Raw genomic sequence first — 23,639 nt, 5'->3', positions numbered from 1 at the left:
GAAGACGTGTTCAGAAGATTCCACAGCTTTTGTCAGAGCTGCTTTCTTGTGTGAATGACTTAAAGGTTCAAAGAGCTGCTTCCACAGACCTACGTCTGAGCGCCTGCCCTCCCTCGGGAGTGTCAGCCCAACCTCTGCTCATGGCCACTGAGTGATCCCCCTGGGAAGTACAGGAGTCCATGGGAGCGCTGTGGAAGAACCTGCAGAGCACAGGAAGTGCAAAGTTCCAAGTTTGACCCTAAATTGTGTCTTGGGAATATTTACCCCAAAGGTGTCCAGTTCTGGACAGATGCAGAAACAAGGTACAACATGATCAAAGCCTGATTGCTGCTCTGCTGTGGAAAGCTCTGTTTTCCCACAGGGTAGGAGTCCTTTGCACACTGTGCTGCCATTTACTGGAGGTAAAGTCTTTTAAGAGCATCAGCATGATTTAGGAGTCTCTAGGTTCTGACTAACCTAATATGATACTTGATATTACTGCCCTTGCTCCTCTGATGGACATTGTTGTCCTGAGACAGAAGGACCTGACCTACTTGGAATTGCCACTTTTTCCAGCCTGACATGTTCAAGTTTACCTTTAGTCTGCTGTCTTGGCTTATTTTTATGTGTCAGCCTGACTGTCAAGGCTCATGGTACCTTTGCTCTCTGCCAGCTTCTGTCTGAGCCCCACACTCATCCCATTGCTTGTCTGTGGGACATTGGGGATTGTCACATAGCAATGTCCCCATGGCAGCTGCTGGCCCGTTGATCATCCTGACCAATGGGAATGGCAGCACATCCCACTGGGGCTCTGTGGGAGGCCCTTGGCTCCCTCTCCCTTCTGTGCAATCACCAGGGAGCCAGGGAATGGATACTTGCACTTCAGGGCCATGGCCAAGCTACAGTTCTAGAGTCCAGAAATTCCTCTCTGCATTTGGGCCATGCAGGTGCCGTGCAGGTGATGTGTTCGGCATGCCTGGATGGACAGACAGAGCTTGTCCACAGGCTCTGCCAGGGCCCTTCTGTACTGGTGCTAAGCAGGAATCTGCATCCATGCTTTGGTCTGGATTGTGCTTGAGGGGAATTTCAAAGGAAATCTTTCTACTACCATAGAACAGTCCACGTCACAGAGCAGTCCTGCCATACCATCTGCACATAAAGCTCTAAACTTGGCAGGCATCTGGTTCTTGGGTTAGGCTTAGGGCTAGAGTAGATCTCAACACTTTATTTTCCTAGATCCTCTTGTATCACTCCACAGTATCTGCTGATGTCAGTATAGGCTTAGGCAGCTCTTAAGGATGGCTTTGGGCTGCAGTAATCCATAAAGCCTAAGGTTCTTTTTAAAACAGGGTCTGTTTTCAGATGTACTCCAAAGCAATGTTGCCTGTTATAAACTGTGAGAAATCTTCACAAAATTAGATAGCAAAAAGATAAAAATCAAGAAGTTCCAAATTCTCCTTGCTAAATTGGGATACAGACCTGAATGACTCAGAAGGAGTGGATTCAGCCCTCCCCTCTCTTGCACCATGTGTGGTATTTCACAGCAGCACATCCATGGTGGTTCTCAGGTTACCAAACCGCAGTGGTAGCACCTGCCCTGGGCTTGGGGTGTACAACAGGCACAGTTCCTGTAGGGCCAGGGGAATCTCAGCTGGGAGGCTTTTCCTCAGGGACAGCACATCAAAGCATTGCCTTGACCACAGGCACCATTTTGGGCTGGCAGGTTCCTCTATCCTTGAGAGGGCAGAGAGGCTTTAGGGAGGTCACCTGTCCCCTGAGCCTGCCACCCTTGCCCAGAGCGAGGGTCATCTTAGCCTGTCTTTCACAAACAGGTGAGTGCTCAGCGCCCCAAAGTCCAGCCTGTGTCAGTCATCTCTGGGGTGGAGGGAGCTGGAATTATTCTGTGAGGGAATTGACCAGACTTCTCTGCAGCAATGTGGGGAACCTGTGCAAAACACACTGGCTGCCTCTGTGGCTGTGGGTGGACTGGAATCCCCAGCATGAATTGTACAAACTCTTCCAGCAAAGGAGCATGCTTCTTCAAATTCCAGGCACAAGAACAACTCTGAAATGGATAGTTTTCATCTCTGAGTCACTGGCACATGGCAGCTTGGGTTCCTCTCCCATCCCCAAAAGTTTCCTGGTAGGGAGTTCTAGCAACCTGCCAAATTGTGCAGCAAGCTGGGGAAAGGTCAGGCACTGCTTGTGCTCTGCACCTACACAGAGAACGTGTAGCAACAGATCCCAGCTGGAAAGAGGAGCCTTGTGAATTCCCAGCACTCAATATACTTGTCAATACACATTTATTCTCAGTAGACTTGGGCTTATGATCTAATTAGGATTTATTAGAAGGTAAATGATCTTCTTAACAGAAAATACAGTTTAAACTGATGAAGGTTTTGTATAAACACACATGTGCACACACAGAGGTTTGTATAGGATTATTACTCAAGCTCTTGCTTGTAGAAGCCAATATGAATATTTTTTCTAGTGAATCAACAAAGGAATGGATTATTTTTCTTTTTATTAATTAAAATATATTTGAAATCAAATTGATTTGAGTGTTACTGGTTATGAGTATCAAAATAATGGCTGTTAGAAAACCAGGCATTCTTTCTGTAGCCACAGCCTCAAGATACGCTTCCTGGGTCATTTCTTAATCTTGTGAAGAACTGCTGAGGTGGTGAGGCTGCTGGAGCAGCCCATCTGTAGCTCCAGGAGCACAAGGCTGTGTTTTCAAGCACTCCTGACATTAGTGCCACCTGAATGACTTTGAAAAATCATGAGGTATCCCTGGACAGGTTTGTGCAGTGAGGTCTCTGTGTGCACAGGAGGTGGGACAGGTTTGGAAGCATTCCATGCTCTTATCCTTCTGCATAACCATTCCTGACTCGTGATGCAGGTTTGCCCTTCAGCACTCAATGAACCAGCGAGCAGGCAAGCTGGACCATTCCCATTGCTTTACCAGCCCTTCTCATGGATCTTTTGCATATGGAAACAGCAGGGGAGATGGTTTGGGATGGGAGAGGGGTGGGCCTGTGAGAATGGCTGCTCACATGTGTTCTACACCAGAGAAATGCTTCTCCTAGGCATGGAGGAGGGTGGGAGGAGGGAAGGAAGGAGAAGGGAAGGGAAGGGAAGGGAAGGGAAGGGAAGGGAAGGGAAGGGAAGGGAAGGGAAGGGAAGGGAAGGGAAGGGAAGGGAAGGGAAGGGAAGGGAAGGGAAGGGAAGGGAAGGGAAGGGAAGGGAAGGGAAGGGAAGGGAAGGGAAGGGAAGGGAAGGGAAGGGAAGGGAAGGGAAGGGAAGGAGCCGGTGACGTGCTGGAACAGTCCCTGGCGAGGTTTTGGCTGCAGCAGCACCCAGCACTGCCCCGGGTCATTCTGGAGCAAGGTCTGGCAGCAGCTGTGCTCCCAGGGCTGTCCCCAGGGGCTGTTTGCATGCAGCCTCCCTGTTTTGAAGGGTAAGGGTGTTTACTGGCAGAGACTTGTGCTGTTCCCTGCCAGCTGGCCTCTGTGCCCAGGAATGTTCCCAGGCACACTTCATTTACTTGTATAGATAGAAGCTAATGTTACCAGCTATCATCTGTCCCCTAGTCTCACAGCACGGGGCTGGACTGGCTGGGTGCTGCACACAAAGCTTTTGCAGCAGTGCCTTCTGCTGCATGGGGTGTTTATGGCTGGTGTTGTGCATGTTTGAAACTGGGTCAGGTTGTCTTCAATGAAAACCTCAACACTGCCAGCAGCTTTGTCCCAAACATGTTCCTGCTGTAAGGTCTCCAATCAATGCTGCTGTTGGGACTTCAGCAATGAACCCACCCTTTATGGTCATGACTTTCAGTTCATCACCAGTTCAGATTGCCTTGCTGCATGTTCTTATTTACTTCTCATTAAGTTTACTGTGGAATTGTTGCTTTCAAAAGCAGGAATCCCAACCCAAATGAACTGAGTGGAAAATTCACGCTGTTTCTATATGGATAGGATTTTGCTGTAATTTCCTGTCATAGAATCACAGATTGGTTTTGTCTGGAAGGGACGTTAAAGATCATCTAATTCCAACTCCATTGCTATGGGCAGGGACAACTTCCACTAACCCAGCTTGGTCAGAGCCCCATCCAGCCTGGCCTTGAACACTTCCAGGGATGGGGGAGCCACAGCTTCTCTGGGCAATCTGTGCCAGGGCCTCACCATCCTTGGAGTAAAGAATTTCTTCCTAATATCCAATCTAACCCTAGTCCCTTTCAAATTGAGGCCATTCCCCTTGTCCTGTTACTTCAGGTCCTTGTAAAAAATCCTCCTCTATCTTTCCTGTAGACTCCCTTCAGGAACTGAAGGCCACAATTAGGTGACCCACAGCCTTTTTTTCTCCAGGCTGAACAATCCTAATTCTCTCAGGCTTTCCTCATAGGAGAGTGGTCCATCCCACTTATCATCTTGGTGGCCTCCTCAGGATTCTCTCCAACAGAGGTGATATCCATCAACTAACTCCCTGTGTGACAGGTTATTTTACTTTAGATGTACTTCTTGTAGTCTTTCTAGTTATTTTCTTCCAATATCTCTTGTCCTTCTGAGTCCCACTGTATGATTTTTCTCCCCCTTCTTTGCTGTTTTCCTCTTGTCATCCCCAGTCAATCTCTTTCTGTAAAAAATCTTTGAACTTTTTTTGCTGCAGTTACTGAAGCTGTATTTGCAGAAGTTTAGGGCTGCAGAGATCACAAAATAAAATAACAGGTCTAGTGGAAAAATAGAATTTTTGCATGACAGCATCTCCTTTTGGATCAATAGCAGTGAGTCATATGCCAGGGGGTCTAGTTGGGTGTGATTTCTTCTTTAGTGATTTGGAGGAAAATAGAATGTGTTTTATGATTGTCATCTTTGTTCTATACAAAGACCCTAAGGATGCTTCAAAGACATGATTTACAGTAAGCTGTTAGTCATAGCTGAGACAGTCACCATTTTGTGATGTGGGAGTGAGGCTGATATTTTGTATATTCTTTATTAGGTGTCTGTAATTACCCCTTACTGTTGACCTCTGTCACTAAAGCAAAACAGACATTTTGGCTTATTGACGTACAATTGTTGGATTTAATTTTTCATTTTTGTATGGATTCATTTTTTGTTGGATTTGATTTTGACATCTACACAGTGATGTCACCTGCAGATAATGTTGGGGCAGCTTCTTCCCTCAAATGTGGTGGGTTATTTTGCATAGTTGGAAATAATCACCAAGTCTTGTGTTCTCAGAAGAACTGTTCAGCTTGGTGCAGGTGACTGATGTGCAAATAACAGACCTGGGATGATTTTGCAGGAAATAAAGAAGCAGGGAGCCCTCCATGGTCTTTAATACCGCTATTTATGTAAAAAGATAAGAAGAGACTGTGGGTTTGAAGGCAAGGCTGCTGCCTGATTTCTCCCTGGGAGCTGAACATCTGAAATGCTTACGGTATTAAAATCTGTGATTGCTCCTTCTGAGCAAGTTTCACTTCAATCCATAGTGGCAGTAGTTCAGAACTGTTGCATTGACCTTGTTTTAAATTCAGATGTTATATCTCTCTGTCTGTCTAATCTATCTATCTATCTATCTATCTATTTATAATATATATCTATATCTGCCCATTTTGATCCAGTTTTCTGATTTGGTGGGTAAAGTTCCTCAGTAAAGACAGAAGCAGTTTCAAAGCATCCTGTGATGCACATCTCTTGTATCTCCTGAAGAGATGCATTTTATTCTCCTCTGGACCATCAGCTCCACGGCCAGATCAGCCACCTCTATGAGGAGAAAAGACCAATGGCCCAAAGGAAAGTTTTAGGGTTTAATGAAACAGTAAAAAAACAAATACCAAGTTCTTAATGAAAGAAATGAAAATGAAAAGCAGACAGAAGTCAGTTCTTTATGATCCATGAATTCCTTTCTCTTGCCCTGCAGAAAGCACATGTGCTCTGCAGTAGCTGGGCTGATCCTGTTGGCAGGTCTTTCATTCAATGTAATGGTGCAGGATCAGGGATTTGGGAAGGAAACTGGGAATACAAGAAGTAGGTGAGATCTGCTGAGACATAGATCCAACCATTTGCTATCTGCACCTAAAATCACTTGCCACTTTTCAAACCTCCATCTCTGATGGTTTTTATTTGTTCTCAGCCCCCCTTGGTGAATTTTCCTAGTGACTCAACTTCTTCTTTTTTGCCCAAATTGATTCACTGTAGATGCCACTTTTCTTGAGTCAAAATTGTTCTTAGCTCTCCTGGATCTTCTCCCCGTCGTGCATTCCTCTGCCCTACATGGTGAGAGAGCAACATTCCCTCTGTCTCTCACTGTCAGCCATCACAGCTAAACCCTTCCTTCTGTCACCTGCTTATGCTGCCCCGTCCCAGATTTCCTGCTTAGTACTGAAGGCACACAAGGTGACCCCAATGTTAATCCCTCTTTGGAGACCACCCCAGCATGCTCTGGTGGTGACAGCAAACGGGACATGAGCTGTGGTGTCTCACAAATATCAAACCAAACACTGACTACATATTTCTGTAGATGCCTTTTTGCATTCAGCATCAACTTTTCTTCAAGGCAGAATCTGTCGATTTATGTGGGCAAATTCATCACCAAACACAACAGGATCATGAACACCAAAGGCTTTTAGGGAGGACTGTAATGTGAATAATTGTCATTGCAGCAGCACTTCCAAAATAATAATTTCCAAATGATTTTATAGTTTTGCTACATAAGTCACACAGTACCCAGGTAGGCTCAAATCAAAGTATTTTGACCTTAGTATATTTGAGCTAAGCCTTCATTGATGGAAATTTTCATGGAACACGTTTTCTCATGGAAATTTAATTTTCTCCATTTGAAGTTGTATTTCTTGCAGATGAAGTGAGTGTGCTTGTTCATTGTGAAGATAACAATACAGCCAATGAATTGCATATGCCTGAGTAAACTCTAAACACACAAGCCTAACATGGAATATAAATCTAAATGTCTTGCACATGCTATGCAAATTCAAGAGTATTCAATAGGGCCCTGTTTCACCAAGGAGCTGATTCCAGAAAAGTTTGAAAAAGCAGTGGAATAACTTTAACATTATTAACCCACATAAAGACTCCTGAATATAGTACAAAATCACTCATGTTGATATTGGCTCCCCCCTGGAAAGAAAAAGAGATCAAAGTTTTTTGGTTTTTTTTCCCCTGAAAATATAGCCTTAAGTTTGTTTTCAGATCTTTAATATAAAATTGCATTTACTTTCTATGTTTTCAAGACTGAAGCATTATTGTTACTCCAGTTCAGTAGGCTTTTTATAATCAGTTCTTATACTCACATTTATTTAGCTCCTTCTGAATGGCAAGGAGAAGATTTTCCCCACAAAAAATGGAGGGTCTTTTCAAAGGTGGAAATATCTTAAAGAACTGCATCTTTATGGTTATTTCTAGATTTGTTTATAAGGTTAGAGACCTATAAAGCATTCAGAAGTAGTTTTATGGGTAAGTTGATGCTGAGTCGACATAAATTGCTGTATCTTGATACTTTGTTCATTTTCTGTTCTAGCATATTGTACTTTTTTTGTGCATTGTAGTATCAGGTTACTCAAACAAGATGAGAATGCTCATTTCAACAAGAATAGAACTAAAGCTGGGTTTTTTTTTGAAGAATATTGCACATTGTCTTTTATTGTTACAATTTCAAAATGGTGCCTGTGTATTCTTGTTAAAACCCAGAGAATTATAATGCATCTTAATGGGATGTATTTGTTTAGTATCTGCAGAGAAAAACCCAAAGTAACCCTCTCTAATGCATCTTGAGTTTCTGCTTTATATTTTTATTCATCAGGGACCACCTTGACACTGGGGTTTAGTACTAAAACCCTACCAGTCAATGCAATGCTTCACTTCCAGGCAGAGCCTTACATGGGGTGAGAGGGTGTGAAAAAACCCTTTTCCATTCCAATTTTTCAATCTAGAATTTCTATGTCCTTCACTTCCCAGGAGTGACAATACCTTTGTCATAAACTGCTGGTACTGCAAAAATCCAGGCATCCCAGGTCCTGGGTGACACCAGCAATTGTGTTCACTCTGCTGAGAAGAAATGCTGTAAATTCTCCTGCTTCCCAGGGTCTTGAGAGACAACTGGAAAACCACTGCATGGTCCATTCTTCACAAGGCTTGAGAACTGAGGGGAAGCATCTCTGTCCAACCTTTGGCTCCTTTTTTCTGATAAGAAGAACCAAAGTAGCTGATGTGGAGGGAATGGTGAGAGCGAGGATGGCTTCTCTCTGTCCTTTAAAGTTAGGACCCTCTCCTGCAGTCCCGATGTTAGAGGGGAGGTCTTGCCTGGGTGAGGAATGCAGCCTCAAATGAGTTCCTTACTCCAGGATGTTAATTGCTGTTGAGAATATTTACAAATGGGCTTATTTAATGAAGTGATTTGTTGATCCTAAGAAACTGCTTTATCTCATCATGTCCACAGCACAGGAAATCTAATGTGAAGGTTTGGTCCCAGCAAAGTATGCTTGGCTTGAAGAAAAGAATCACACTTTGGAAAGAAAGGAATAATGGAATGTTAAATTACTAATGGCTTTTGCAGCTTGTTTGCAGCTTGATCTTTCTATGCCGTAAAAATTATTTCAGTATTTAATTTCTGGGGCTTAATTTGTGCCTTTGCTTGGGTAATTAAAAAAAAAATTTCTTCTGCTTGGAAGAGTTTGTTTCCTACAACAGAAGAATAGTATTACAATAGATGGTTTGCCTTTGGCTGCCAGAAGCCCCAGCTGTTGGTAGGAGGATATTCTGCACAAGTGTGTAAATAATGTTAAGACTGTCAGGCTTCCTTGAAACTGTATGAAAATACAGCTTACCTCTCCCAAACCTCCAGTCCAGGAGTGTGATTCTCTGTGTGCTACCTTGGCTTTGATAGGTCTGCTCACACACTTCACTCAGATAAATGCTTGTGTGCTTGGCTGGATCAGAGTTGTACAGCTGTGTTTGCTGTGGGCTGCAGCTCCTGTAATCCTGCACAAACAGTCTTTACATGAAGCCTCTTGCCATTGCTGTGAATATGGACATGGGAAGTTGGAGCTCAGCATTGGTGCCAAGGCCTGGGCAGCCTGTGCTGAGCCTTGGCCAAACATCGCGGCCTCCAGGCAGTTTGCTGAGGTTATGTTGGCACAAGCTGTGGGTGCAGCTTCCAAGTGCCCTCAGAGAGCTGGGACTACGTGAGGGTACTGGTGGGGTCACTTTGTATCCTGCTGTGGGGGTAACAGACCTTACTTGGCCCACAGAGGGGCAGAGGAAGGGTTCCATCTGCTGACGTGAAGTGGTGTCTCCATGTGTTTGTCTCCTGTTCCAGACATCCCTGGATTTCTGCACACGTGAGCTCGTTAGGCTGCATACCTCATTCTACAAAAGGTAAGCTGACATGTGGAGACCTAACATGATTTGCACAGGGTCAGGAATGGTAGAGCTGAAGACTGAATCAAAGTCTCTTGAAGCCACACCACAGGGCCACCATTCCTTTGCAGAATATTTTCCTTTGGCTCTAGCAGCTTTTGCAGCTGCCTGGCTTTGTAGAGCAGATCCAAGGCTTACTGAAGTCAGTGGGAGTCCACTTACTGATTTCCAATAGGCTTTGGATCAGTCCCATTAGGTGGATTTTTCCTATATATTAGAAAGAACATGCTTCCATTAGCTGTCCCAGTTGTGTGTTGGGGAAGCTGTAAGGCTGGAGATTAGGGCTGTTTGTTTTACCTTGGAAGAACCCCTGGCAACTCTTTGAAAACACTGATAGAAATCAAGGTTATTGCTTCCATCTCCCCATTGGAAATTTCTGCTCCCTCAGAGCACAGCTACATAAACAGCTGAGTTGGCATTTAGCACAAGGAAAGGAATGGAAACACCTGGCAGGGTGGTGGGAATGAGTTACTGGATGTGATGGTGGTAGGGCCAGAACCTTGGAGCAGAGCTACTGGTGGTGGAAGAAGCTGTGCTGGATGCTGAATCTGCTGTTTCTGTTGCTGCAGCCTCTTTGAAGAGATGGGAACTATCAGATGTGGGTGGGAAGGGATCTCCTCAACTGCTAGTAAAATGTTATGATCATTGTGATCACTGATCACCCACCTAACCAACAGCTGTAAGTGAAGATTTCCTTTAGTTCCCCAGGGTCAGTTCTATTCTCTGCCATTGCTTCCAACTGCAAAAATGTTGGGTGGGAATTTGCTGCTGTTTTTACATTCCCATATTCCCTCACCTGTGGTAATACTGATTTTTCTTAGCAGCCTTGTCTCTGCCCATGAGGAAGTCAGTCCTTTTTTTTATGAGACCAGTGCCTTCTGTGGCATGGTTTCTTGAGGTTTCCTCTGTGAGGGAGGGAGAAGGCTGAGCAGAGCTGAACACAAACCTGATGTGCACCAAAACACACCAAAACCTGAGTTGTATTTCTGTTGACTGTATTTGGCTTCTGTTCTTACCCAAAGACCATTAAAACAGTCACTTAGATGGGGCTGTCTACTGCAACTGCAGAACAGTCATTAGCTTTGTTTAAAATTATATACATGGACTCAAACAAAATTGTGCTCCTGGCAGGTTTTCTACCTGTTTCCTGGTCCTTCTGAGGACCCTGAGTCTGGATTCATCCCAATTTACATTAGATTCTTAGTCAATTGTTCAAGTTGGAGACCTAATTCTTTTGGGCTTGGGAGCCCTCAGTAATCAGTGGAGAAAAAATTGTAACTTCCCAAAAGCTATTCAGAAATTTAGGTGGGATGCAAGTACCTAAATGTCTTCAGTCATTTCTACTGAATATAAAGGGAATTCAGGATAGGGAAACTCCTAGTTTAAGCAGTTTAGCGAAGTACCTGAAGTTGGATGAGATGGATCTGTGTGCTGGTGACAAGTCATTTCTCATAGACCTCACTAGACTTTCATGGAGCTGCTTAACTACAGATATGTTGTTCAATAAGGAAAAAAGAAACCTGTGGGAAAACAAAGAATATCAATAAACACACATACTTACAAAGAATATCACTAATCACACATACTTACATCTGGCAATAAAGTTTTTGGAAAAAAAAAGCAGTACAGCAGCTTGTTGCCTTTGAAACATAATGCTATTAAAATATTCAACATGAAGTTTCTATTTTTAAAATAGCAGTTGAAAGAAATGCACGAGATTAATAAGAAGCTAAATTGAAACCATGTTGGTTCATAGGTAACACAGACAAACACCGAGTTAATGGGGAGGACTATGTGTGCGCCCCAGTTTGGGCCACTGCTTGTTTGGTTTTTATTTCCTCTTTCTTAGGAAGCAGAAGGGGGTAGAAATACCAGCCTGTTTAATCTCTTACTTCCTTTCTTCAGCTGTTGTTCAGTTGAGTTTATTAAGCCTTCTGAAACAGCAGCTTATGGCAAGTTAAGACATCATCTGCCACCCCAATACATAGGGAGTTGCTGATATAAACTGTTCTCCAGCAGAAATGGACAACAGTCTGCCCACAGAAAAGCCTTAATCACAAAAAAGGGGATATGTAGCAATCATGTTGGAAATTGAGGTTTGAGTATTGAGCTATTGGCCTGGAAGGCAGAAATCATCTGACACAGGTGTCCAGGAGAGCTGCATATCTCTGTCTCTGTTGTTGGAGCAGATGCAGCTGAGAGTAAACAATTCTTGTCCAGCTAAAAAGCAGGAGAGAGGAGCTGCACCTCCAAGGAAGTGTGTACAAAGGCATATGGGATTTTGTTCCAAGGTGACCGCAGTCTCATGTTAATAACCACAGCTGCCAGCCCAGAGGATTTGATAAACTCAAGTTCTTGATATTAGATTTTAAAAAAAGGATATTGAGCAGGAAAGTAGTGTTGGTAGGTTGGACCCTGGAGAAGAGCTTTCGTTTTGTTGGCACTGTTGTGACCATTTACAGGATGTCAAAATCTATCCCACTGACTGCAGTGGATTTAGGATGATACTTGCCAGCAGCACAACAGTCCCACATGGCTTTTATTTTCTCCCAGATTAATAATTTTGTTTTAAAGTCTAAAGGAACTGTCTGGGTGGCAGTAACAGAAGAATGAGCACTGGAGGACCTTGTTAGTAGCCCAAAGGAGAATATGCAGATAGTGGCTTGGTTCAAGAATTGTTGGCGGCAGCAGTGAATGTTACCAGCAGGCACTGTTGGAGCTGTGTATGGAATAACCTGCTCTAAATAAACGGCACACAATGTCCAGAGAACATTTACATAAGGGAGACGTCTGTAAAATATTAAAGGAGTAAATGTAGGAAGGAACTAAGAACTCATTGGAACTGAATGACAAGATAAAGCCAGGAGAATTTCTGCCCCAAGGCACTCTCAGTTAGCTCCAGCAGTCTCCCTCCATACCAATAGGACCTCCAGACATGTTTCCCAAAACCAGGTTTCTGGCTATTCCTCTGAGGACATTTGATTTTCCTTTGAACCCTGCATGTCTCATAACAAGCTCCAGGTCTGTTTTGTGGTCACGGTTTGTGCTCCATTTCTTAGATAATGGAGATTGGGATAGAGTCAGTGATGAGAACCTTGGGGAAGGCCACAGATATATGGGGAGGGATCTGCTAGTGTTTAACAAGACAACATTAAAATCTTTCTAGTTTACTGCTACATGAATGACAGCAACACAGGTGCTGTCTGATGGCAAAAACTGTCTAATGGCAGCATTGCTAATTTTTTTTTTTCCTGGCCAGAACTGTCCAGAATTAAAAATAAACAAAATCTTAGAATTCTGAATGTTATATGAAAAAATCACTTTTTTTTCTCATTGACCAGATACCCCATTTTCTCAGACATTGTCCTATTTACTCAAGCACTTTGGATTTTGGAGTCTCAGAGTTATTGTTTAGGTGTCATATGCTATTGGTAAAATTGGTTGGAAAGTAGAACTTTCTCTATTAAAACAAAATTTGAAGTTTCAAAATGAGTTTGCACACCCCATTGGGAAATCAGGCACTCAATGAAGTTGGAGTGTGTTGGGCACTCACCATGTAGGGAGTATTCTGAGAAGTTTTACTTTGGAAGCGTCAAAACATTTTGATTCTGAAATTTGAAAATACAAAGTTTGATAGCAGTGATTTTCTATTATCATATTGCAAAGTGTAACAGTGTAAGCTCACTGGGGTGTAACAGTTTGCACACATGGTATGTATTAACATTTGTTTGCATGTATCATATATATGAATTGAAACAATGAAATACAGTGATATGGTGAGAATAAAACATACGAGTCAAGATTAACTCAGAAAGTTAAAACATTCAGCTGTAAAACAATTTGGTTTCACAAAAAACGGTCTTTATTATGTAAAAACTACTGCATCAAACTGCTCCTAGCTTTCAAGCAAGTTTCATTATTTTAACTGAAACCAGTGATGCCCAACAATTTCCATTGTGGCAGCCTCTAATGCTGTTAAACTTTTACCATGCGTGCTGAAATCATCCATGCTGAGGGCTGCTGCAGGCTGGGCTCCCCTGGAAATGATTGGCAGAAATACTTCGGCAGTTTCTGAGGCTGAGCACAGGGAAGAATACGTGATTTTGCTTACAGTAAAACACAACAACTGTTTCAGAGAAAAGTATTAAAAAGGGTACTGGGGTGTTTTTTTTTTGCTTCCCAAGCATCTGCCCTGGTTTGGCCGAGGTGTGAACTCGTGTCATGTTCACACGTTCCCTATGTAGCTCAGGAGCTCTGTCTGCTCAAGGAGGGATTGGTGGAACCAGGGACTCATGTCTGGCTTTTTAATTCACATTTGCTGCTCAAATATGTAGGCAAGGTTTGGAAGGAACAGTAGCTTCAAGTACTTTGTGTTCTTGATTGATCAAATTAGGTAATTGTGCCTTTCTACTAAGGGAAAACCAGCTGATCTGCAGAAAAGTCAGTTTGGTGCATGGAACCTCTGCTGTTCTTCCTCTTCTGCCTTCAACCTCAACTCCACGTTTTGAGGCAGGCGTGGTGAGACGATGCTCTCCTCCGTGCCAAGGCAGAGCCTGCGGTGCCAGAGATCTTAATCAGGTGGTGACACCAAGGACTGGCAGGGATGCTTGTGAACATGGAAAAAGTAGTTCTCCTGGCTCTCCCAGACATGTGGCTGGCCAGAAGCGAGGTTTCAATTATAAGCAGGGCTAAAGTACATTTGTGTTAATGAGAAATCCATCAGCCAAGGTGCAGATACTCCAAGAATACATGTGATGGGATTATGTACGTGTTGCTAATTCATTTGATATAGCTGCTCACTTCAATTTAGTTAATTAAGATGGATGATCCCTTTTGTCTGGGAAGTAGCATCACTGAACCCAAATGTTTGCTAGAAGTGTAAGATGTCGTGGTTCCTGGGCTGCTGGATGTCAGGAGTCACCTCAGAACACCTGGCCGGGGTTTGTGAGGGAAGGGTGGGTGGCAAGGTGCAGGTTGTCACAGCTAACATGGAACGGGGTGGCTTGACAGCCCTTCTGCATGAAAACCTTCAGGACCCATTTTTGGGGGATTTCTCAGTGTTTTGGACCACTAAAGCTGCTGTTCCCTGCCCGGCTCTGGGTGCCTGGGCATCATTCTCCTTGTGAGGAGAGGAGGGGTTCTCCGAGGCTGTGAGGAGAAGATGGGGGGCTCATCTCTGAGACTATGAGGGGAGGAAGGGGCTGCCCTGGACTGTGCGGAGAGGAAGGGGGATCCTCCCTGAGGCTGTGAGGGGAGGACGGGGCTGCCCGCGCTGTGAGGGGAGGAAGGGGCACGGCCCGGGCTGTGAGGGGAGGAAGGGGCACTGCCCGGGCTGTGAGGGGAGGAAGGGGCACGGCCCGGGCTGTGAGGGGAGGAAGGGGCACGGCCCGGGCTGTGAGGGGAGGAAGGCACGGCCCGGGCTGTGAGGGGAGGAAGGGGCACGGCCCGGGCTGTGAGGGGAGGAAGGGGCACGGCCCGGGCTGTGAGGGGAGGAAGGGGCACGGCCCGGGCTGTGAGGGGAGGAAGGGGCACGGCCCGGGCTGTGAGGGGAGGAAGGGGCACGGCCCGGGCTGTGAGGGGAGGACGAGGCTACCCGGGCTGTGAGGGACAAGGGGTTCCCTGAGGCTGTGAGAAGAAGAGAGAGCCCTCTGAAGAGTGTGAGGAGAGACTGGGAGCTCCTCTCTGAAGCTCTGAGGAGAGGAGGGGGTTCTACGAAGCTGTGAGAAGAGGCAGGGGCTGCTGGAGCCGGCTGTGGCCGGCGGGAGCAGCCCCACCCCAGAGCGCACCTGAGTGCAGCGCTGAACTAACAATAGCTGAAGGATTTGTAATGAGTTTCTGCATTGTTTTTGCAAATTATTGAACTCCTCTCTTTCAAAAAGGTAATGATATTTTGATTGGTTTATTTCTATTGATAATTTTTACTTAAACAGGCATCAATAGTCAGATACTCACTATGAGTTCTTTTTCCTGAAACCTATTTTCTTCCACCCAGATGTCTTGTGGGAATCTCAGTGCCATCCAAGCATGAGCTCCTGTCTATAATTCAGCTTCCTGAAGGAAGGACAAGCTCAGCTGTCATTTGTTTGCACACATCAGGTCTAACTTTCTCCTTTGGGCTCCTACACTGTCCCAAGGGACCTGCCACTCCTGCCCAAGGCCCTCCATGCAGCCTGGAATGTAACCTGGTGTCCAGGGCAGGCTGCTAATTACAGCTTTAATTTTATTGTGCTTAGGAGGAGACAGATATCCAGCCTTCCTTTACTTGTAAGTATGGATCTGAAGAAAGGCAGATAAGGTGTGCTGACAGGTGGGACAGCCCAATGGCAAATTGCCCATCAGGTGAGTAAAACCTGTGACTGATGAGCCCCATGAAAGGGTGGCTGTTACTAGAACAATACATATGGATAGATAAAACTATTTATCTACATATATATTACACACACACGTATATGCATTTGTTTCTATGTGGTGTTAAGAGCACCAGTTCCAAAAGAGTTTAGAAAATAAGAAAATGTGTGTTTTATATTATTTCTGTATATACATTTTCTTACCTAATACATTCTTCATTTCCTCAGGGGCCTTTTTAAAGAAGTTGCTAATGTATAAGCAGTGCAACTTATCAGAAACCAATGGGAATCTAAATAATGGCTTGCAATGTCTAATTTTGGTGATAAGTTAAAGCCCCCTGCACTTCATGGGTCAGAAATGACCTATTATTTTACAAGAAATGAACTATTATTTTACAATAAGAAAATAAAAGCAAGGGTCTGCTCTTAGCTGTAAATACTGCAAAAATTATTTTAATTTTGAAAATGGTAAGCTGTGGTTTTGTTAGTTGCAAATAGCTGCAGCTCCATAGCTTTGAAAGGGGGAACAGCTGATTTATATCAGTTAAAAATTTCTTTTGGAGTTCTTGATGTTTTATTCAGAATTCTTGGATCGCAGTACATTAGAAATCACTGTGGTGGATTTACCATAAATATTCAGGTTCTGTGGTGAATTATTCTTTGAATAATCCCATTAATTTCAGAGGCTAAAAAGTACTCAAGAGGACCGATTCCACTGGAAAGAGGAAACGCTGATCAGCATTGGACTGTAGTTCTGGGGAGTGTCAGCACAGCCTGCTTCCCAGTGTAGTGCTGAACTGAGCGCTGCAGCAGCAGCTCTGCTCCTTGTTTTGTGTGCTATTGTTTACCAGCTGTGCTGGGTTCAATACAGCACCTCTTGGGATGGGCAGGAGCCTTTCCACTGACTTCATCAGGCATTGGGTGTTCAGGGATCTTGAAGGAGATCAAATGGCAGCTAGTAATGTAGCCTGGCCTTCTTCCAGCTTTAGTTATTGCCTGTGGTGCTTATACAACCTGTTTGGTACCTAATTTTCTCTCATTTCATTTCATAAAACAGAGTGACTCAGCCATGCTATGCCACTCGGTATTGTTTGTATATTTTCACTTATCTTTGTTTTCAAAGGAGCTAAATCCAACAGCCATCCAGTTACTGACCCTTTTTATATGAGTTTGTTTCTCCAAAGGCTGCCTATTACCTTTATATGACTAACCAAAATAATTATGAAAGTTCAAATCCTTGTTCATACTCTCTTAAAATGCTCATTTTTCAAAATTGGGACAGATGTTTGGTGCTGTTGGAAGAAAAACCTGCAAAACCTGGAACAACGGTAAGGTTGATGGTAAGGTACTGATGATGTTTCAGAAATGGAGCTGGTTGAAATATTTCAGATTTTAAGATGCTGTTGGTCTCTTCAAATATAAATTTTGGGCAAAGGAAAAAAGCAATAAAGGAAATTACTCCAAAAAATATTTCCATTAAGTAGTTAACACATTTCTGCACTCGTAAGATTTGAAGAGGGGAGGCACAGTTGATCAGGAGCAACCAAGTGTCAAAGGCACATGAGTTTGGTACTGTAGATGCTGAATGTGTTTCTGCACTGATCACTGAAGAAGGCCAGACATGGCCTTCTTCTGATCACTGAAGAAGGCCAGACATCTGGAGTTTGGTAGCTTTCATCACACCAGGATTCTGCTCCAATTTTTCTCCATTTCCACCAGCAGTTTGTCCTCCTTGCTGAGTTTTTTCCTTCAGGTTATTTGAGGGAAACAGGTGTTTCCCAGGAAGCCTCAGTGCTCACAGCCCTAATCACTGTCTCTGGCAAATGGATCCTTTGTGCTGTCTGGAGGATTAATAGAGGGTTAGGTGCTTAAAAAAATAAACAGTGAGTTCAAACAGTGGGAAGGAGTGAAGCTGTGTGTGGCTGATGAGCGAGGTGATATCATTTATTTAGCAGAGGTGATACAGTAGTCAGAGATGCCATGAGGGGAAGGCTCCTTTGAAGGAAACAGGAGAGTTGTGAGGCAAACCACAGAGGAGCTGTTAGTGGCCAATGGAAAAGGTTGTTGGGTCTGAAACCTCAGAGCTCAGGTGCAGTGCAAGAGAATAGGGGCTCATTGTTAAGGCAAGGATCAGCACTCCCTTTTGTTCTGTGCCCTGCCCCTCTCCTCCTCTGGCACTACAATAATAATATCTTGTCACTCTTAAGACATGCTGGCACAGATCGTGTTCACTGATGGATGTTCGCTCAATGGACATACTAAAATGGTTTGTTTCTGTTGATGTATGTCTTTGTAGGCTCCTCTAATGGGAGTGTAAATAAATGAACCCTTCAGCAGGGATTTCTTTCACTGCAGTCCAGTTTAACCTCTGAGTGCCTCGCTGCCAGGAGTCACTCCAAATGCTTTACTGCCTTACACTATTGCTACCTTTTTCTGGAGTTTCATGTATTCCATTTGCTGCCCATTTGCACAGGCAACTTGCTATATGTGGATGCAATTAATTTTTTATAATGAGTATTTAGTAAAACAAGACTGAGAAATTAGGATGAGCACTCAAGAAAGGTAAGAGCCTAATGTTCACTGAGACAGTTAAAAAGATTTCCCATTATTTCACCTAGGGGTGATGACAAACTCTTGAGATTAATTTCTTTAACGTTGTGTACAAGACCTGGTTTGTATGAAGTTGTGGATCATAGAACTGGAATGTTGTTCCTATGGTCAAAATACATAAATACTACAGTGGTACTTTTCCTCAAGACAATGAAACTCAAAGTCATCTTCAGAAATCACCCAGAATGAGTGTATAATAAGGATAAACCAAAAATAGCTTTACAAAGGAGGTAATCCCTAATGTATTGTTCTTTGGAGATTTTTTCACCATAAGTGTGTGGGAATAAAATTTTGAAAGGAGGTCAGCATAGTTTTCACAGCTCTGTTTTAGAGTTTGAAGTGCTCATGCTTGGCACAGTTTGCCTAGCCTGGAAGTGCCATAATCTGTTATCCTGCATTTAAAGAACCATTTAATGATCACTGACCAAACCCCATTTTTTCAAGTCTCCACTTAAAAAGGCTTCTCCAGAGAAACTTGTATGCCAGCAGCAAGGAGCTTCTGGTGAAGATGGAAATAGAAGGTAACAGGCCTAGTTACAGAGAAATTTCAATTGTTACTTGGACAAATTACAAAACTGGTTGCAGTTTTTCCTCCATTTCCATTATCAGTTGAATCAGTCATGGAGTAGGATATGCTTGCATAGAGAGCAAATGTCATGCAGCTACAGAAATGCTCATCAAGTGCAGAGATCTGACATGATCCGTGTAACCTCTTAACAAGTTGTGTGTTGGGACAACATTCTGTCATATCATACAACTGCAACAAAGACAATTAAAAGCAGCCTTCTACCACTTCAGTCTCTGGCATGTAGGAGATGCAAATGCCAGATTTTGCCAGGAGACCCAACTATTGACAGAGATCAGCACTTCTTGAAATGTTTCTGCTAATTCTAGTCTATTCTATCTGGAGTTTTCAATGCAAATGTACTCACTGGGGGAGAAAATCCTCTTTTTCAAAGATGCAATTTATTTTTCAGCCTATATGTTTGCTGACCCTGTTAATAAAGTGCAATTTAAAAGCTGCATTCTAGAATGGGGAAAACTGTCCCTCCACCCCTTCTCTTATGTGTTTATTGTAGTGAAAATGTAAGGACTTTATTGGAAAGTTGGCCATGAGGACACTGGAATGGAGCATCCAGTATCTCCATATCATTCCTTCATTATTTATGGATGCAGTGTAGTACACACAGCACCAGATGTGAGTAAGGAGAAGGAGGGGTGCAAAAGAGAATTTTAAATGACTGTGATGAATAGTTGAAAGTGAACAGAGGGGCTTTTAAGACTCCTTTAAAGAAAGCCTAATGCTCTGCTTCCCTAAGCAGCAGGCTACTGATGATGGAAAAGTCACAGACATATCTGCAGAGATTTGAGAAGCTCTTGTTTCAGTAGGTCTTTATGGCAGCTAAAAAAATAGAATTCCTGTGCTCCTGCCAACTAGGTTGGTGTGTCCAGCTCACTTTTCTCCTTTCCATTTTGCTCTGTAGGGACAATGTGCAATGACTTGGACAGTACTGAACTCCAAACCATGTCTATCCTTCTTTAGCCACCCCTCCCAAGACTAGGTCCTACTTGTGTCTGGTACTTCTCCATACTTGAGCAGTGTCATCTCTGAAGACTGTTGTTTCTTGTGTGCATTTCTGGTTCTGATGGTGGCATAAAATGCCAGACCCTGCAAGGCCTGAATCTTCTTTGCCTTATTAAAACAAATGGTGATATTTTCTTAGACATACACAACCTGCACTTCCCTAATGGCACCCTAATGGAAATCTAACATTAGTATAAATTAGGAATGAAGAACCTTATGTCCTCTTTCTGCATCACCCTGTTTTATAACAAGCTTTCTAAACTATTCTGAATACAGGCTAAAAATTACTGGCTTTTCCAACCAACAAAATCCTTGATTAATTTTTTGTTTCCATTTTTGGTAACATGATTTGAAAAATACAGCAAAAATGTCACAGATGCAAAAGGTTTTTTTAAAGGAATTCTTGAAGCTTTTAAGTGAGTCTCTTGTCTGAGCACAGCTAAAATTGTTTAGAGTGGAATCAAACAGCCTTTGTGCACTCGAGGCTCTGTGGGATCACATCTCCAAGGGGGATGCACTGTGTGGATGCCAATGTTCAGCTGACACTGAGCTACTGCTTCATGCTGTCCCCCCATGGGCTTTTTCCCTTGTGCCACTTCCACTGGCTCCATGGTGGTGGGTGTGCTTCAGGATGAGCCCTGAGTGTGGCTGAATCCTGGAGGTGAGGGGGAAGGGGATTGGGGCAGCCTGTGGGTGTTACAGAGAGTGGGCAGCGAGGGATGTAAAACATGGTGTGTACAACCACCCCGAGCAGCAGCACTGCCTGAACTGAGCATTTCCTTGGTTTGTACTGATTGCACTGATAGAAACATGCCCTCAAAGAGCTCCAGCTCCTAAGTTAACACTGTTCTTGTGAGGGTGAATTCATCACCAGAGCAGGCCACCCCTCTTTGCACAGGCCTTTAGGAAAGGGTAAAGCAAATAAGCGCTGTGATGCCAAAATCAGAGCGATGGCTGATGGAGCCCCTATGGGGAGAACAGCCAAACAGCCTGAATGGAATGTCAGTAAGCATGGAAGTTAAAAATACACTTCTCAGACCTTGAGGACACTCTGGGGACTACGAAGCTATATTGATACTAGACTTCAAAAGTTCCAAATAAACAGCAGGATTTTCTCAATGCACAGAAGTGCATACTTGTGATGTCAGAGCAATGTTATTTCTGCACTGCAGATCTCAAGGCACATGCCTTAAAAGCCAGTCCAGATAAGTTACAACTTATTTGATTTACATTTGTAATTGCTCTTATTTTATTTTCATGTATTGTAAAAACTTAGTTTTAGATTCATACTGTGATTCCCAAATTTACATCTTTCTGAAGAGAACATTACTCTCTTTAGGGTAGAGAGTATGTCTTGTGTGAGAGCAAGTGATCTTTCAGAGGATTAACATTCATTCTGTGCTAGACGACCTTGGACAATTGAAGTAGGAATGATTATGTTGATTTGCTTTGGGAGATACTTATCCTCAGATAACAGTGAGCCTCTAAAGCCAGACCTTTCCTGAATGCTCCTCATTCTAAGTGTTTGGAACACCAACATGTGCCTTGTCCCAGTACAGGTGGCTTCCCAGTTCTCAAAAGGCTTTGTCTTTTTACTATAGAAAAAACAGATGCCATTGCCTGAATGGAAATTGCTGAAAATAGCTGTAATTCTGGTTTTTCTCTCTGTGTTACACACAGGAATTTCTTTTGTGGATGTATTTTAACTCACTTCAATTAGTCTAGGAGAACTTGCAAAGATTGTAGTGTATGGAGAAAATATTTTATGTTTGTGTCTTTTTGGTCTAATAGCAAAGCTCAGATAGAACCAAAGGCACAACAAATACCATAAAAGAACATGATTTTTTAATAGTAAACAGATCCTGTGGAATATTTTTCCGTGATATAAAATCCTTGAATTAATTTGTTGTAGGCTGAATTAATCAATGACTGTAGCCTATGTGTAGATCAGAGTGGTGAATTGTAACAGTACTCTCAGAGGTAAAACCCCAAGCACTGATCTAGAGGAAGCTGAAGAGGTTGTATTTATGATAAATGCCAGCCTCCTAACAGGGAGCCAAATCATGAGTTTTATGAGTTTGTGAGTGTGGCAGTTGACTGCTGCTGGAAGAACAACCACATTCATGGCAGCAGAGTTTAGGCATAGGTTGATCTGACTTAAAATAGCAATCTTCATGGCTTCGTGGGAAAGCTTAATTCTGAGAACATGAAACTCCTGTTCTACACATGCAGGGAGCAGCATTCTCCTTGTGTGATTGTTTCAGTGTAAAAGGGAATGGCCATATCCAAGGGGGAAGGAGGAAAATTCCATTTATATTGTATGTCAGAGGACACTTCACTCCCCAGAGCATGAAGAAAAATGCCCTCTATAACTGCATTTTTAATACAACCAAACTCTTTGCATGAGGGCGAAGCTCAGAAATATTGCTGAGTTTTTCCATGTGTGTCCCACCGTGCAAACTCCCGTAGTTAATCTCATCTCTGTGTTCAGTAGGATGTGGGGGCTGTGGAGTGCTCAGTAGCACTAAGGGGAGCTGCTTTTAGAGCTGGATTTGAGCTCTATTATTGAGAACTCCTTGGAGGGCTGGGCACTGGAAAGTAGAACTCTTGAAAGCCAGGTGCTGGGGAAAGAGAAAGTGCTGCATGAGCAAGAAGTGAGATTATAAATTAGAGTTCAGCTCAGCACGTTTGGAGTCACATAAATAGCTTAGGGGTTTGTAAAAGAACACCCTCAAGGATTCAGAATTACAGCCAAAGAGGAGGGAAAACATAATGCTTTAGTACAGTATGATTTATGCACCAAATAAGTTAGAATTAGTCACCAATATGAAGTGGTTTTGGAAAGATTAATAACCCTTACCCAGCACTTATTGTATGATGATCACCCATAAATCTTCTTTGAGCGAAACGGGAAGTAGCTAAATCCTTTCTCCCTGCATATGGGCAGTACTTGTGCTGTTGTTTAAGTGCTGCCCACTTTGAATTCTGGTTTTTTTCTTGGGGTGAGGCTATGGATTGCTCATGGCAACTTGGGCATTTCCAGTTGATATGTACCAGAAGATACGTGCTGCAGATGGGCCTGGAAAGGGATGGGATAACTGCGTGGAACTAGGAACTATCATTTCCCTGGGCTGAAGCAGTGTACAATTCACTCATTGGAATGGGCACTTTTGCCCAGAGAGGGCATAAAAAAGGTGTGAAAACTCTGTAGGTTGCAAACTCAACATTGTTGCTGTTCATGGTCTGACTATTTTGGTCCTGAATAACTTTTAAGATCTTTTTCCTACTTTTTGTGGTTGTTTGAAGTGGAAAACTTTCCATTAAGGTTAAAATCCTGTTCTAGTTGATGCTTTGCCCATTTGTATTTGTGCCAAAACCAGTAGGACTTTTGATTTCTTCTGAGCATCTGTCAGCTGGTGACCCACCACACCTTCTCTTGTGTGGCCTATATAAACCAGTGCCGACCGAAGCTTCAAAGGGTGACTTCCCTCCCTGTAAGACTCTACCTCACACTTATTTCCAATAAGCTGCCATCCTCTCGATTTTCCACAAGCAACATATAACTGAGCAGTAACCTCAGTCTATGAAAATCTGTGTGGCAGATGAAAAAAAACATCATTAGACCAGAGGCAGCTGGAGCGCAGTCATGGAGTGTAAAGAGCTCAACTCCCGTAGAAGCTCTTT

At 43.3% G+C, this 23,639-nt stretch overlaps 1 protein-coding gene across 2 annotated transcripts in view; it reads left to right on the top strand.

Moving 5' to 3' along the window:
* Positions 1–23,639, top strand: part of BMP2 (bone morphogenetic protein 2) — a 260,500-nt gene that overhangs the window by 71,368 nt on the left and 165,493 nt on the right. The window contains exons 1-2 of one of the 2 annotated variants that reach the window (XM_068186095.1): positions 15,364–15,509; positions 15,647–15,752. The gene's annotated coding sequence lies outside the window, so the exon portion shown is untranslated. Of the gene's footprint in view, positions 1–15,363; positions 15,510–15,646; positions 15,753–23,639 lie in introns of those variants that run through there. The other variant, XM_068186097.1, reaches the window with a different exon arrangement.

This window comes from Anomalospiza imberbis, chromosome 3, assembly GCF_031753505.1.
Source record: "Anomalospiza imberbis isolate Cuckoo-Finch-1a 21T00152 chromosome 3, ASM3175350v1, whole genome shotgun sequence".
NCBI classification, from domain to species: Eukaryota; Metazoa; Chordata; class Aves; order Passeriformes; family Viduidae; genus Anomalospiza; species Anomalospiza imberbis.
This window is presented reverse-complemented; position numbering and strand designations above follow the sequence as displayed.